At 40.8% G+C, this 13,410-nt stretch overlaps 1 protein-coding gene and 1 long non-coding RNA gene across 2 annotated transcripts in view; one reads left to right on the top strand and one right to left on the bottom strand.

The window, feature by feature from the left end:
- LOC119011809 (cadherin-18-like) overlaps nucleotides 1–13,410 on the top strand; it is a 155,915-nt gene that overhangs the window by 7,388 nt on the left and 135,117 nt on the right. The gene's annotated exons all lie outside the window — the stretch shown is intronic.
- On the bottom strand, nucleotides 1,212–2,558 carry LOC119011810. The gene is made up of 2 exons (XR_005072280.1): nucleotides 2,498–2,558; nucleotides 1,212–2,410 (listed from the first exon to the last, which is right to left on the bottom strand). It is a non-coding gene; the product is annotated as an uncharacterized LOC119011810 (long non-coding RNA).

Genomic DNA, 13,410 nt, shown 5'->3' with positions numbered 1-13,410 from the left:
TATATATATATATATATATATATATATATATATGCAAGGCAGTTTTAGAGATTGGGCGATAATTATTTAAGTCATCCACAGGACCACATTCAATGGAGAAACAAGAGCAGTTTTCCACACAGTTGGAATGCTACCAGTTATTAAAGTTAATTAATATATATATATATATATATATATATATATATATATATATATATATATATATATATATATATATATATATATATATATATATATATACACATATACACGACTACTACTACTTATACTACTTATAATACTAGACCGGCTTGTTAATAGTCAATTGAAAATGTTTTTATCTACTTTATCTAATATTCTACATTTTCATCAGTCTGGTGACAGATCTGCACACTACCCATTGACAGCAGCAACAGCAACTGGTGAGCTATCTATGGCATTTGACACAGTGGACCACTCATTACTTTTAAAATGCCTTGACACCAATGGTTTGACAGGAAATCCCTTAATTGGTTCAAAACTATTTTTCAATTTCAAGCCGTGCTAGCTCATCAGTCCAACATTTTATGTGTATTAAAAGGGGTTCTTCAAGGATCCATCTTAGGCCCTATTTTGTTTACCCTATATATTAATGATTTTAGTATTAGTACAATTCATCAGTATACCTATGACACTATCATATATTCAGTCGCCCCCTCTGCTGATCTAGCACTGAAAAACCTACAGTCTGATTTTCACATTATAAAGCAACCGAGCTAGTTTTATTTTAAATTGTAGAAAACAACTTGTTCAGGCCACTTTCTTACCTGTTCTAGATCATGCTGATGTCATCTACGTGAACGCTGCTCTCAACTTTGAAGCCCCGTGATGCAGTGTACCATTCTGCACTGTGTTTTATTACAGGTGATGGGTTTTGAACTCATCGCTGTGTTTTTTACAACAAAGTTGTGTGGCCATTTTTATCTGTAGTGAGGGAACAGCACTGCATGATTTGTATCTATCTTACCAGTTTTATCTCATTTAGAACTTGTACTTCACACACTCGTTCACAAGAGTCCTTGATTTTATACAGTTCCTCTGTAAGGACCAAATTGGGGAAGACTGCTTTTCAGGTCTATGCCCCTCAGAAGTGGAATGACTTACAGCGTGCACTTGAACTAGACTGTTTTATTTATTTAGATAGTTTCAAATGGCTATTGTTCACTGTTCTGCAGTCTGAATGTGACTGTGAATTATGATCATATTGTGTATGTTTCAGGCATCATTTGAAAAGAGAGCTTGGTCTCAATTGACCTTCCCTGAATAAATAAAGGACTCAATCAAATGTCTTGTGGTATGTGTGAGGTAGTGTGTCCTCTCTGAGTTGCCGTAAGATCACCATAAAGCAGCCATTGCAGAGTTCTACTTTTGACACGAGAGAAAAACAAAGAAGCTGTTGCTGCTGAAAATCTTTATGGCCCTTTAATTTTGAAACCTGTCAGTTTGGCCACACTGTCTCATCTCATCATCTCACCTCGACTTGTTGAAGTGTTGTTTGTCTTCCAACATTGCCATTCAAACAATTTACCTGTACCAAACCTACGTGTAAAATTACATCTAAATGTTATTTTTGTTTTTGGCTGAACTGGCTAAAAAAGCATAATACATTCTGTAGAGACATGCAGTGGTGCTGCGCACCATCTCCTGTTGCATTTGTAAGACAATACCAACATCATGAAGGGCAGCCATGAGTTAAGAAGTAAGAGAGAACAGCTTTAACTTAGGGCGGCTGTAGCTCAGGGGGTAGAGCAGGTTGTCTAGTGATCAGAAGGTCGCTAGTTTGAATTGCAGCTCTGCCTGGCTGAGCTGAGCTGCATGTCGAAGTGTCCTTGAGCAAGATGCTGAATCCCAAATCCCAAATTGATCCTGACGGAGCAGTCTGTCCAATGTGTACCACATTTTAGTTTCCACAAGGTATTGTTATTGGTGCTACTGTTGAAAAGACAAGTGAATTGTTTCTGTTTCCCTCAGATTTGCTGCAGACAACACAGGACAAAACACACGATTATTCATTCATTTAGTTTATAACGGAGACTTGAAAAATATATATCCTTCCTCTGGTGTAAGGGTCGGCACTGACCCGTTTTTAGGTTTTTAAACACATAAAAAGTACTACATAAATGTGTTTATTGCATCAAGACTTCGTCAGGAACTATCGAACTAACTATCTAAACAAAACAAAATCAAATCAATTTTACTAAATTATAAAATGCTCTGGTGAAAAAAAAAAAACTGAAATCATGAACACACGATCAGCCAACAGCCCACGGCCGGCTCTTCCTCCAACCACTTGAACTTCAGTTATGGGCTTCTCTTTTTGCCTGTTTGTCCTCCGACCGAGGCGCAGGCACAGGCCTCGGCCGGTCCTCCGACCGAGGCGCAGAAACAGCAACTTAAAGGCAAGACAAAGTACAAAGAAAAAAATCAAAGTTCAAATCAAACATCAGAAACCAGAAATCAAAATCCAAAGAACACATACCATTTGGGAGGAGCAGGAACAGGAGCAGGAACAGGAGCATGGACAGGAGTGTGGACAAGAGCATACAGAAAACAGAAAACAATGTCCGGGCAAAGAGTGAGGGGAACACAGAGACTAAGTACACAGACACTAATGACATGACGAGGAACAGGTGAGGAGAGAGGAGGAAGGAAGCCAGGTGTGATAATGAGGGGGAGGAGCACAGAGGAACAGACCAGGAGGGAACAAGACAACAGACAGAGGGAGCCAGAGGGGAGAACATAGGAGAACTTAAAGGACACATGAGGGCATGGAAAAATCAAAACATGAGACACAAGACATGGAAAAACAAAACACATAACACAACAAGACATAGAAAAAAAAAAAAAAAACATGAATCAAAACCCAAAACCAAAAACCAGATACAAGGACAAACACAAACAGGAGTCATGACAGACTGAGTCTAATGGCTATATCAAACAAGCCCTATTAAAATAGGCCCAGAAAAGTCAGCAGCCATTATCAATCAGAATCATTCAGAAGAAGTAAAGAGGCCATGCTACAAAGAATGTTTGATTCACTCAACTTCCGATAATCACCTAAACTGATTGTTCAAGTTACTGTATATATATTTCTGAGCCAGCAGATTTGGCCACTTTTTCAGAGGACCTATAATAAATTCATTGTTGAACCAAACTTCCCAAAAGTTTATTTGTGACAAAGCAGTTTGTGTTCCATTCATTCCATCATGGGAACTCAAGACTGACCATGATATGCAGCATTTAAATGAGATTATGAGTGACAGATCTTTGTGCTGAGTTCCCTTTAATGTGTAGTGGAGGCAAGTTATCCACGACTGCTGCTGCTATTTGCAATAATAAAGAAGAAAGCATGAAACTCAATATCACAGATTTATTTGAGCAGACCAAGATCTAGTGGGCACACTGTCTGTTTACATCAGCTGACTTACAGATGTAGAAAGAGTGCAATGACAAAAACTGTCATTTGGCTTCCATCCAACTCACACTGTGTGCCTGGGGGACACAGCAGCACTGAATGAATATGTCAGCTCTGACGCATAAAGTCACAGCTGATAAAGGTTGTAATGTGCACATAAGTTTTCTTTGTTTTATCGTTTTACTTATAGTCTGTAAAAGTAACCATTACTACCAGTTTGCAATTTGCAGTTGACATCCACATCTTCGTCATTTCTTGAAAACTCTGTTTCTGGACACACTGAAAGGGATGTAGGAGATACACTACTTAATAATAAAGGTAATTAATCACTGGTGATTAATTATACTCTTGTAAATGGAGCACCACCTCCGTTGTTTTATCTATTTGACTAATCCGAAGGAAATTAGTCAAGTACGACTGGTCAAGTTTAGCTTGACAACTTCAAATCAATTTATTTTCAAAATCTATATTCGGTCTCATATTCTGAAGCAGTGATTTCTTTGCACAGATCCATCGGTTTTTCACATTAAAATTAAGTTCCAGACAACTACAAATGTTTATATATGTTTATTAATTCAGGGTAAAATAAATGAAATGACAATTTTAGATGAACAACAACAGATAACAGAAAATGTAAAGACTGTAATGAGAAAAGTAATAAAGTTATGTGACCGTCGGCAGGTGGTGAAGTTAAAGGGTCGGGTTTTTATATATTAAATATTACGGGAGTAAATCTTAATACTATCAAGACCCTAATCTCAATTTTCTTAACTTTATAAGATTAAAGTCAGAAGTTAAACAGAAGTCAGAACCTAGACAGGAGTCAGAACTTTAGACACCAGCTCATTCTCGTGTGTGGATCCAGCTGTGTGAAAACGTTCAACCTGCTTTGTCTGGGAGTCAGGAGGTCCTGAAGTTTTGGTTCCTTGAGTGTTCTGGGTTGGACTGTGCACTTGCCTTGTCGGTCCAATAGCCAGAGGGAGGGCCGGCACTCTGTTGAGGAACTCTTGGTCTAAAGGCCCAGCGGGATGTCGGCTTTGGGAGCGCTGGGGACAGAGTCGGTCTTGGTTGGGAGCACACAAATTGTCTTTCGTTGGAGACAACTTGTCTTCTGAAGCAGACAATTACTGCAAAGTTCTTCATCGACTGATCATCAAGCAGTCTTGAGAGAGACTTTTTCTTCATGGTTTCGGATGGTGGTTCTTAAACTAATTCAACTTCTTCTGGATCAGGCGGTGATACTTTAACGATATATTAAATATCCAAAATAAAGAACCTAAAGAGCATGTCTCTCTGTTTTATGATCTGCAGCAGGCGGACCAAAAGGGGGCGCCGGCTGACAGTGTCACCCCTTCTCTGATCTGAGTTTTAGATTTGAAAAACTTCAATTTAACTAAACGATTGTTTTAACCTCATAAATACAATTATAGTTAGGTTTCTCCAAACAGCCTTCCCCCACTGGTCTGTCTTCTGATGTGGAGAGAGAAGACTCTATCGTGCTTGACCTCATTTGGGGTCACTTAGAAATGTCCTTATTTTTGAAAGCACTCTTTTTTCAGTGCAGAGCACATTAAATTAATCTGAAATACAGTCTAGACATTGTTAATGTAAAATGACTATTCTAGCTGGAAACAGCTGATTTTGAACCGCCACTCCTGTGTTCTATGGTACACTGTGTTAGATAATCATGTTAAAGTGAAGCTCTCACCAAAATGCAACCTTTTTTTTTTTTTTTTTGTGAATGTATATGAGTCAAACCTTCGTGTAAAGGCATAATTATGAGGACAGAGGCACTTTTAAGATTTACCATATTTTCATTTTCAGGTCAAACTCATTTTCAATGGGAGTGCTGGGGCAAATTAGTGATAGTATCAAAATCGCTATTTATAAAACACTAAGAAGGCTCGACACAGCATGGAACTTTGCTCGTAGTATCACAAGGGTCTCTACACATGAACACCAGCATTGGGAACATTGTTTATGTACACAGAGTTTACTAAAGAGAAGGTTTTTGAACAACTCACGTTAGCAGTAGCTTGTTCTACTAGCTGTCATCATGGCAGCTGAGAATTATCAATCTCCAAATGCAACGTAACCTGGAGGAGAGTTAAGGTGTACTGCTACTGTGCAACAACTACCCACGCGATATCTCACATGACTTTTCTGTCTTTTAATTTCAGTATTGTTTCTCATATGAGGCTCCTTTTTCAACTTCAAGGTCAATATTGTTTCATGACAAAACAACAAATTATCCATGCATTTATGTGGAACTAAGCTTTAGGAGCATGCCACCTTAACTCACCTCCATGGTACATCGCATTCTGAGATTGATACTTTTCACTGGCAGGACGGCGGCGAGCAGAGGAAACATCTGTTAATGTGAGTTGTCCAAAAACTCTCTTTTTAGTAAACTCTGTGTACACAAACAATGTTTCCTCTGGCGCATCAGCATTTGTGGTTCGATTATACTCTCAAAATGGACAGAAAAAAAGAGCTTTCTTCTGAGACTAGTCTACTTCTGAGAAATGAAGGCTATTCCATGTGAGAAACTGCCAAGACACTGAAGATTTCCAACAATGGTGTGTACTACTCCCTTCAGAGAACAGCACAAATGGGCTCTAACCAGAATAGAAAGAGAAGTAGGAGGCCCTGGTGCACAACTAAGCAAGAGGGCATTGGTACATTAGAGTCTCTAGTTTGAAAAATAGGTCCTCAACTGGCAGGTTCATTCTATGGTAAAATGTCAGTCTCAGCGTTCACAGTGAAGGAGCGACTCTGGGATGCTGGCCCTCTAAGCAGAGTGGCAAAGAAAAAGCCATATCTGAGACTGGCCAATAAAAGCAAAATATTAAGATGGGCAAAAGAACACAGACATTGGACAGAGGAAGATTTGAAAAAAAGTGTTATAGACAGACAAAACCAAGTTTGAGGTGTTTGGATCACACAGAAGAACATTTGTGAGATGCAGAACAAGTGAAAACATGCTGGAGGAGTACCAGACGCCATCTGTCAACCATGGTGGAGGTAATGATGGTCTGAAGCTGCTTTGGTGCTGGTAGTGGCAAAGTTCTACAAGTTAAAAGGTATTTCAAATGAGGAAGGCTATCACTTCATTTTGCAATGCCTTTGGACAGTGCTTGATTGAAGCCAGTATCCTCCTACAACAGGACAATGACCCAAAGCACACCTCCAAACAATGCAAGAACTATTAAGGCAAGAAGCAGTCAGCTGGTATTCTGTCTCTAATGTAGCAGCCAGTATAGTCACCACATCTCAGCCCTGTTGAGCTGTTGTGGGAGCAGCTTGACCATATGGTATGTAAGAAGTGTGAGTTTACATGGACCAACATGAAATTGTCTGGGTGACCCCAAACTTTTGAATGGCAGTGTACATCTTTTTTAAACTCATTTATTTTTAACTCAAAATATACATTTTATTTGATATTGAAAAAAAATACCAGAACTGAATGGTGATTCAGTATTAACTTTAAAGTTGTAAGGAGTTTCAGGAGTTTTAACTTTTGAAATAGCCCCCTATTTAAATGGATTGAGCACAAATAAGCTAAGGGTTAAATAAGCTAAAAAGTTAAGGGACTGTTAAGAAAATATGTTATTGAGATGTTAATGAGCATGGCAGTGAAAGAAATTTAGCTGCACCACGTCCAACCATTGGTGACCCGGAGACTTTAACCCACCTGGGGCCAAATGCCTACGCATGAAAAATTTACTTATGCCACTTTCCACGCAAATTTCCAGATGTATAAAAAATTCACAGAGGGTGAGAATGTGCTTACTTACGGTAGATGTCTTTAACAGCTTGTGTCTTTTTAGTCACATTATTGTGATGTTCCAAGTTGGTAAAAATGAAGAGTGTGAAATAGGCTGACAGGGTTTTATTCAGGGGACATTTTTTTTCTTAACTAAATTGTGTTGAGTGTCAATTGTGTTAGGATTACATCTACAGTTTGAAAAAAAAAACAAGCCTTCACTATGATTAAGCAGTGATGCACAAGATGTTACCCCTGTTTTTACTGTCTTCTGTAAATATGTTTATCAGTGTGCATTATGATATTTACAATAATAATGATCCATACGTAAATAAACAAATAAATACATGATCTTTATATACTTAAATAACTATAATTTTCCTGAATATTTGGGGAATAAGAATCCTTGACGTGCAACTGGCACTGTAAGGGCTGTAGCTTTGTGTAATGGCTGTGAATCATGGTACAATAGCTTTTTTGGCATTGCGAGAGGACATTCCCAATGCGCAATATAGGCTAGAGCAAGTTTTTAAGGACTGTACTGATGTTCTGGCCCATGGTGATGGCCACTCATCAAGTGGAGAGAATGCAGGGATCCCCTCTCCTCTTACAGAAGCTCGCACCCTGTCAGTGTGCACAGAAATGCGTCTCTATGCTTGAAATCAGACCACTTTAAATACTCAAAAGTCTGTGGCTCTAAACTCACGGCTTTCACCGCTTCTGTCACTTTCTGCTGTGTCACTTGCTTCATTTACTTGCTAAAGTCAGAACTTAAGCCCAGAAATAATAAGGCTAAACTAAATTCTGGCTCTTCATATGCCAACCAGATAATTGGGGGCGTGTTTAGAGCCATTTATAGTAAAATGTTGGGATGGTCAGTCAGCTCATGCAGTTTTATACATTTGGACCCAGATGTTTCAATGTACAAAACATTGATGTCTGCTGAATTGTCATCCAAGTTAGAAATGAGCATCTCTACTCAGCTGCCATAAGTAGGTAAACATACATAGCTTTTCTATACATATCCTAGCTTGGCTTGACATGCATGGATCCTTCGTGTCAGCCCAACAGCAGGGATCTGTGTCTCCTGGGCTACCTGCTTCTCGGTTTGTTGCCTAAACCAAACCAACTTTTTTATTAAGCCTAACCAAGTATTTTTGTTGCCAAATAGCTATACATTTTCAGAGAGCATCACAAGCATGAAATGTTGGGTTTTCATGAACTGTAACGATTTCAGAAAGTGAACATGATGGAAGAACTTTTTAGAACCTTGGAGAGAAATGGAAGGTTGGAAATGGGCCTGTAGTTGGCAAGGATTTCAGGGTCGAAGGAGGGTTTTTTTAAAGGATAGGTTAGGATAGATTATGGCAGTTTTAAGGACAGATAGAACATAGCCAGCTTGGATGGAGTGGTTTATCACTATGGTGATCAGAGGACTTATAACAGAGATGTTTTTTTTTTTTTCCACCAGGGCTGTAGGAAAGGGGTCAAGGGCACAAGTAGAGGGTTTCATCCTCCTGATGATGACCTCTTGCTGTGAGACTTCAGGGAAGCAGTGGAGAGGCTGGGAGATCCAAGACTGTGGTCGACAGTCACGATAGGTAGAGTGGACAGAAAGCCAGATAGGACAGCGCAGATGGTGTCAATTTTGGAGCTGAAAATGGCCATGACATTATTGCAGTGTTCTTCAGTAGTTTAAGTGTGCGGGCCTGTTTGTGGCTTGAGGAGATGGTTAATGTTAGGGAATAGCTGCTTAGGGTTTCCAGGTCTCTTTTATGATGCTGGAGTAAAATTGTGATCGTACCTCTCTGAGGGAGTTTGAGTAGGCCCTTTGGTGTTCCCAATAGGCTTGTTTATGTACAGTGATTTCAGAGGCTTTTTAACGTATGTGTGTTTATAGATAGACTATAGATTGATATAGACAGATGTTTGGCTCTTGGTAAGTGTATGGTACTAAACTGTGTGAATGCTGCTGAAAGGGTCCATAACACAAAGCATAGAAAATGTACTTTGTAGTTTTAATCTGTATCCTTTTTAGAATTGCCAGGACTGCAGTCATTTTACAGCATTCCACACATTCATACTCACATTCAGTCCTACAGGCAATTGAGAGTTCTGGATGTCCTGGACTGTGGAGGAAAAAACCCACAGAGCAACAGGTACAACCAAGGCCGGATTATCCATATACTGGATTGGGCAAGTGCCCAGGGGCACCAACCATTGATAACCAGTGGGGGGCACCTCATGATACAAGCTTTAACAATGTTTTACATACATTTTTATATTATTCACTGGAAATAGTTGAAAGACCACACATTACTCGTTTATGAATACTAATTAAAAAAAAATAACAACAATAATAATAAATCACAATTTCATGACCCCATCACTCCTAGAGTTGACTCAAAGTTGAGTTGTCCACAAAGCAGTGAGCACATTAGGAGGAAGAATTGCGGTCACTAGTAGCAGGCGCAGTGCTGACGAAGCCCAAGCTAACTGTGGAGACTGAACCACTTGCGGCGGAGATGCTGCAGCCTGGAGTGCTACTGCACAGTTACCACACACGGACTTGTGGGATGTCAAGGGTCTGACGTTTGGTTCTGTTTGTAGGTCTTTCAGACCGGCACTGCCTCCGTCTCTGTGTTTGCTGCTGTTGCAGTGGTTGTTTCCGCTGCTGCCCACCTTGTGCCGACTGCTGCAGCCCCTTTCCCCTCCATGTATTCTGCCCTCAGCTCCTCTGCCAGCTGCTGCAGGACTTTCCTCTGGGCTCTCCTGCTGCTGCTGCTCCTTCAATAAGATGTGGACATTGATCCCAGCCAGATTGAGGACGTTATAGAAGACCGCCATAGCCATCTTTCCGCCTTTGCTGGAGTACGCTCTCGCCATCTGATCCGGGATGTCCACACTGTACTTGGTGTTGTTATCTGCATCACAGACTCTGGCTTTGCCTTTGCCCCACTAAAGCTGCCCATACCTGTGTGCATGGTGCACACAGGTATGGGCCTTAGTTTTCCCTGGTACACAGTCAAAGTCACATAACAGGTGTTAAGACCCTTAGTTAACTTGAGGTTGGAGGCATACCCTAAACTAATTTCGAAACTACAGCTTATCATTTGAATGTTGACTAGGGCCTATATATTAAAGCAGAGATCAATTCTTAAAAAAAAAAAAAAAAAAAAACAGCCCAAAATTGCGGCTGCTTCGGACTCATTTGGATAAAACATATGACGCATGTAGTGATGCGCAGCACTACGGACAGCGGTGACAGAGAGAGATGATCCTCATTAACGAGATGCATTTTGCTTATGCAAAGAAATAAATCTGTTTAAACTAGATATTTGTATGCCACAAAACAATATCAAGTGAGAGAGAGAGAGACAGAGAGAGAGATGATCCGTTGTGTGATGCGTTTGTAGTAGGCAGCGGCTTTTACGTTTGTGGAAAAGGTATTACATTTGTCGGTTTATTACATTAAATGCTGCAGATTTTTATTACGTTTGTGGTTTATTACGTTTGCAGGGGTGACTTGAGGTATAGTGCCCAGGGGCACCAAATGGGGTTAATATGGGCCTGGTACAACACACCAACAAGTTACTTCTTTCTTTCAATAAGACAATAGTTCTTACCATGCTAAAAACATGAGTCCAATAATTTCCATGTTAGTGCAGTTTGTGCCTCTGTTAGTGTTGTGTGTTGGCGTGCATGGATATGAAATGTTTTACATATGACTTCAGCTCATATTAATGTGTCATATCAAGGGGCATGTTAACAGGCAATAGAGGTGGTGAAATGTTTCATTTACTGTGTAAGTGCGCGTTTCCTCTAACAGCAGAGTCAGTACATTAGTGTCCCCTGTAGGTTTGTGTCACTTGCCTGTTACAGCTTTCCGCTTAAATGGCTGTGGTTACGTCCAAAAGCTTATAAACTGAGTGAACAGAGCCACTGGCAACATGCGTCCTTGGACTTCAACATGGCATTTAACTTGGAGTGTGCGTAAACCCTAAACTCACCCACTGCATTTGTTGTATAGTTGAACTATAGGGTTATTTTTGTGATGAGGACTAGCTGAAATTCCAGAGGGTTAATGTGGGAAGACCCTAACCGATCGGTGGGTAACATCACACAAGATGAAAAATTAAAATTAAAGCTGCAAGCAGCGATGAATGGGCCCTCGCAATCCACATGCGTCGGGGCATGCTGCATACCTGGACCCATTGCCTGATTATTGTGTTCGCATCTCTAAAGTGTCCATGTTTTGGACAGTGCAGGAAGGGGTTAAATGTCATTTCCTGTGTCCAACATGTGGCGCTGTGGCTATGACTGAATACTGGCCTGTGTGTTCAGGGCTGGACTCTTATCAAACGTGTTAAGTTTTGTCAAGAGGAAGTTGTGAGGAAGTTGTTCCTTTATAATTTGGTGATCTGCTCCTGCTGGTATTAAAGGTCCCATATTATACAGTTTCATGCAGCTGTCAGAGGTCCAACAACACTGTATTCGAAATGGATTGCCCCAAACCTATCTGTGGTCCTGAATTTCAGCTGTCTAAAAGTCGCTCAAGTGAGCTCTACTGAGTGCAGGCTGTTTCTGTGCCTGCAACTTTAAATGCTAATGAGCTCCATCTGTCAACACCTGCCTTGCCTGCTACACGCCCCACTCAGGGAGACGCGCTGCTTGCGCTAGCGGTAGCATGTGCTAGTGGTTTATGGTGGATGTATCGCTATGGGAAGATGCTTTCGTTCAACCATACCAGTTTGATCCAGAATCGGACCAGACTCTGCGGGTGCAGCAGGATGTTTCAGAATGGTTAGTGTGTCTGAATATTGTTTGTTTGTTCAATGTTTTGTTACAGTTACTACCATGTAGCTAATGGCTAACAGCTAGCAAAAGCTGTGTTTGTCTCCAACACAGTCTCCAAACTCTTGGACACTGTTCACATCTCCTTGTCTCCAGTCTGCACATGTTTCCAGACTTTTTACTGTGACAACCAAGCTCCCTCATAATATTATTAACATTAAACTCACTTCAAGCACCATTGCATAGCAGACCGAAGCAGAGCTAACTAGTTAGCCAATTTCCAGCTGACTCTACCATGCTTGTAGGCAACTGTAAATACAATCAATCAGCGGCGACACTTACCTGTGGCTCGGGTGCAGTTGCTGGGTCCAGTATGGGTGGGATTGATCCTTTTACGAGGGTCAGTGTCGAGGCAAAGCCAGCTCTGTACTGACTCTTGTTACTGAAGCAGTCCGATGTGAAGTGGTTAGCACACACACAAGCTAACATGAATTGCAGCCGGCATGTTGTCATTAAAAATGAAACACAACCACTGTCTCTTCTGTTGTTCTGTAGCTTGGACAGAATATAGGCACTGATGTTGATTTTTACAACCAACAACAGAGCAATTTGCGTGTCTAGCTCTGAGCAACAACATAGCGAAACACTACTATCTTACCGCTGGACACACCGAACTTCACCTCGGGGACGAATACCCCCCTCTCAGATTTCTCCATTTCACTGCACAGAGGAGGCCAGCCTTTGAAAATGACTCCTTTCATTACGAAACGAAAGGAGCTGAATCCGAATAGTCTGTAGGAGCGTCGTTTTACCAGTGGGTGGGCTGCAGAGACCATGCAGGAATCATTTGCTTTCCTCATTCTGGGAGTTGGCAGGCTCAGGGAAGACCAGCTTATATATGTAGAGGCCAGAGAAAATGTGTTTTTTCATAATATGGGACCATTAAATAATGTACACTGAAGTCAGAAGAACTCTCTGCAATCTATATAAATACAAAATGGACTTGAGGAGAAAAATCCCTGCAACTAATTTGTGATCTGTTATGATTGATTCGCAGTCTGTGTGCGTCGGGTGGCGGCACTGTGGGAGGATGGGCTCACCTTTCATTTGCATGTGATCTTGTAGTGGGTGATATGGAGGAATAAACCTGTAAATGTCATGTAAATAGGTTGATATTTGTCTGAATTCCTGTGTCCAGGGGGTGACACTATGTATATGACACAGTATTGATGCATGGAGGTATACAGAGTACATCATATACATGTGTGATGAATTTGGTGGACATGGGAAACTGTATTTGGAAGTTATAAGGAGTTAATGCTTTACGGCAAAGCATGAAAATGGATTGCACCATGACACCCACCATCTCTCAAGTAGGCGAAAGGTTTTGATAAGTTTTCATCTTCAGGGTCTGCAG

The sequence above is a fragment of the Acanthopagrus latus genome, chromosome 21, assembly GCF_904848185.1.
Source record: "Acanthopagrus latus isolate v.2019 chromosome 21, fAcaLat1.1, whole genome shotgun sequence".
Classification (NCBI taxonomy): domain Eukaryota; kingdom Metazoa; phylum Chordata; class Actinopteri; order Spariformes; family Sparidae; genus Acanthopagrus; species Acanthopagrus latus.
This window is presented reverse-complemented; position numbering and strand designations above follow the sequence as displayed.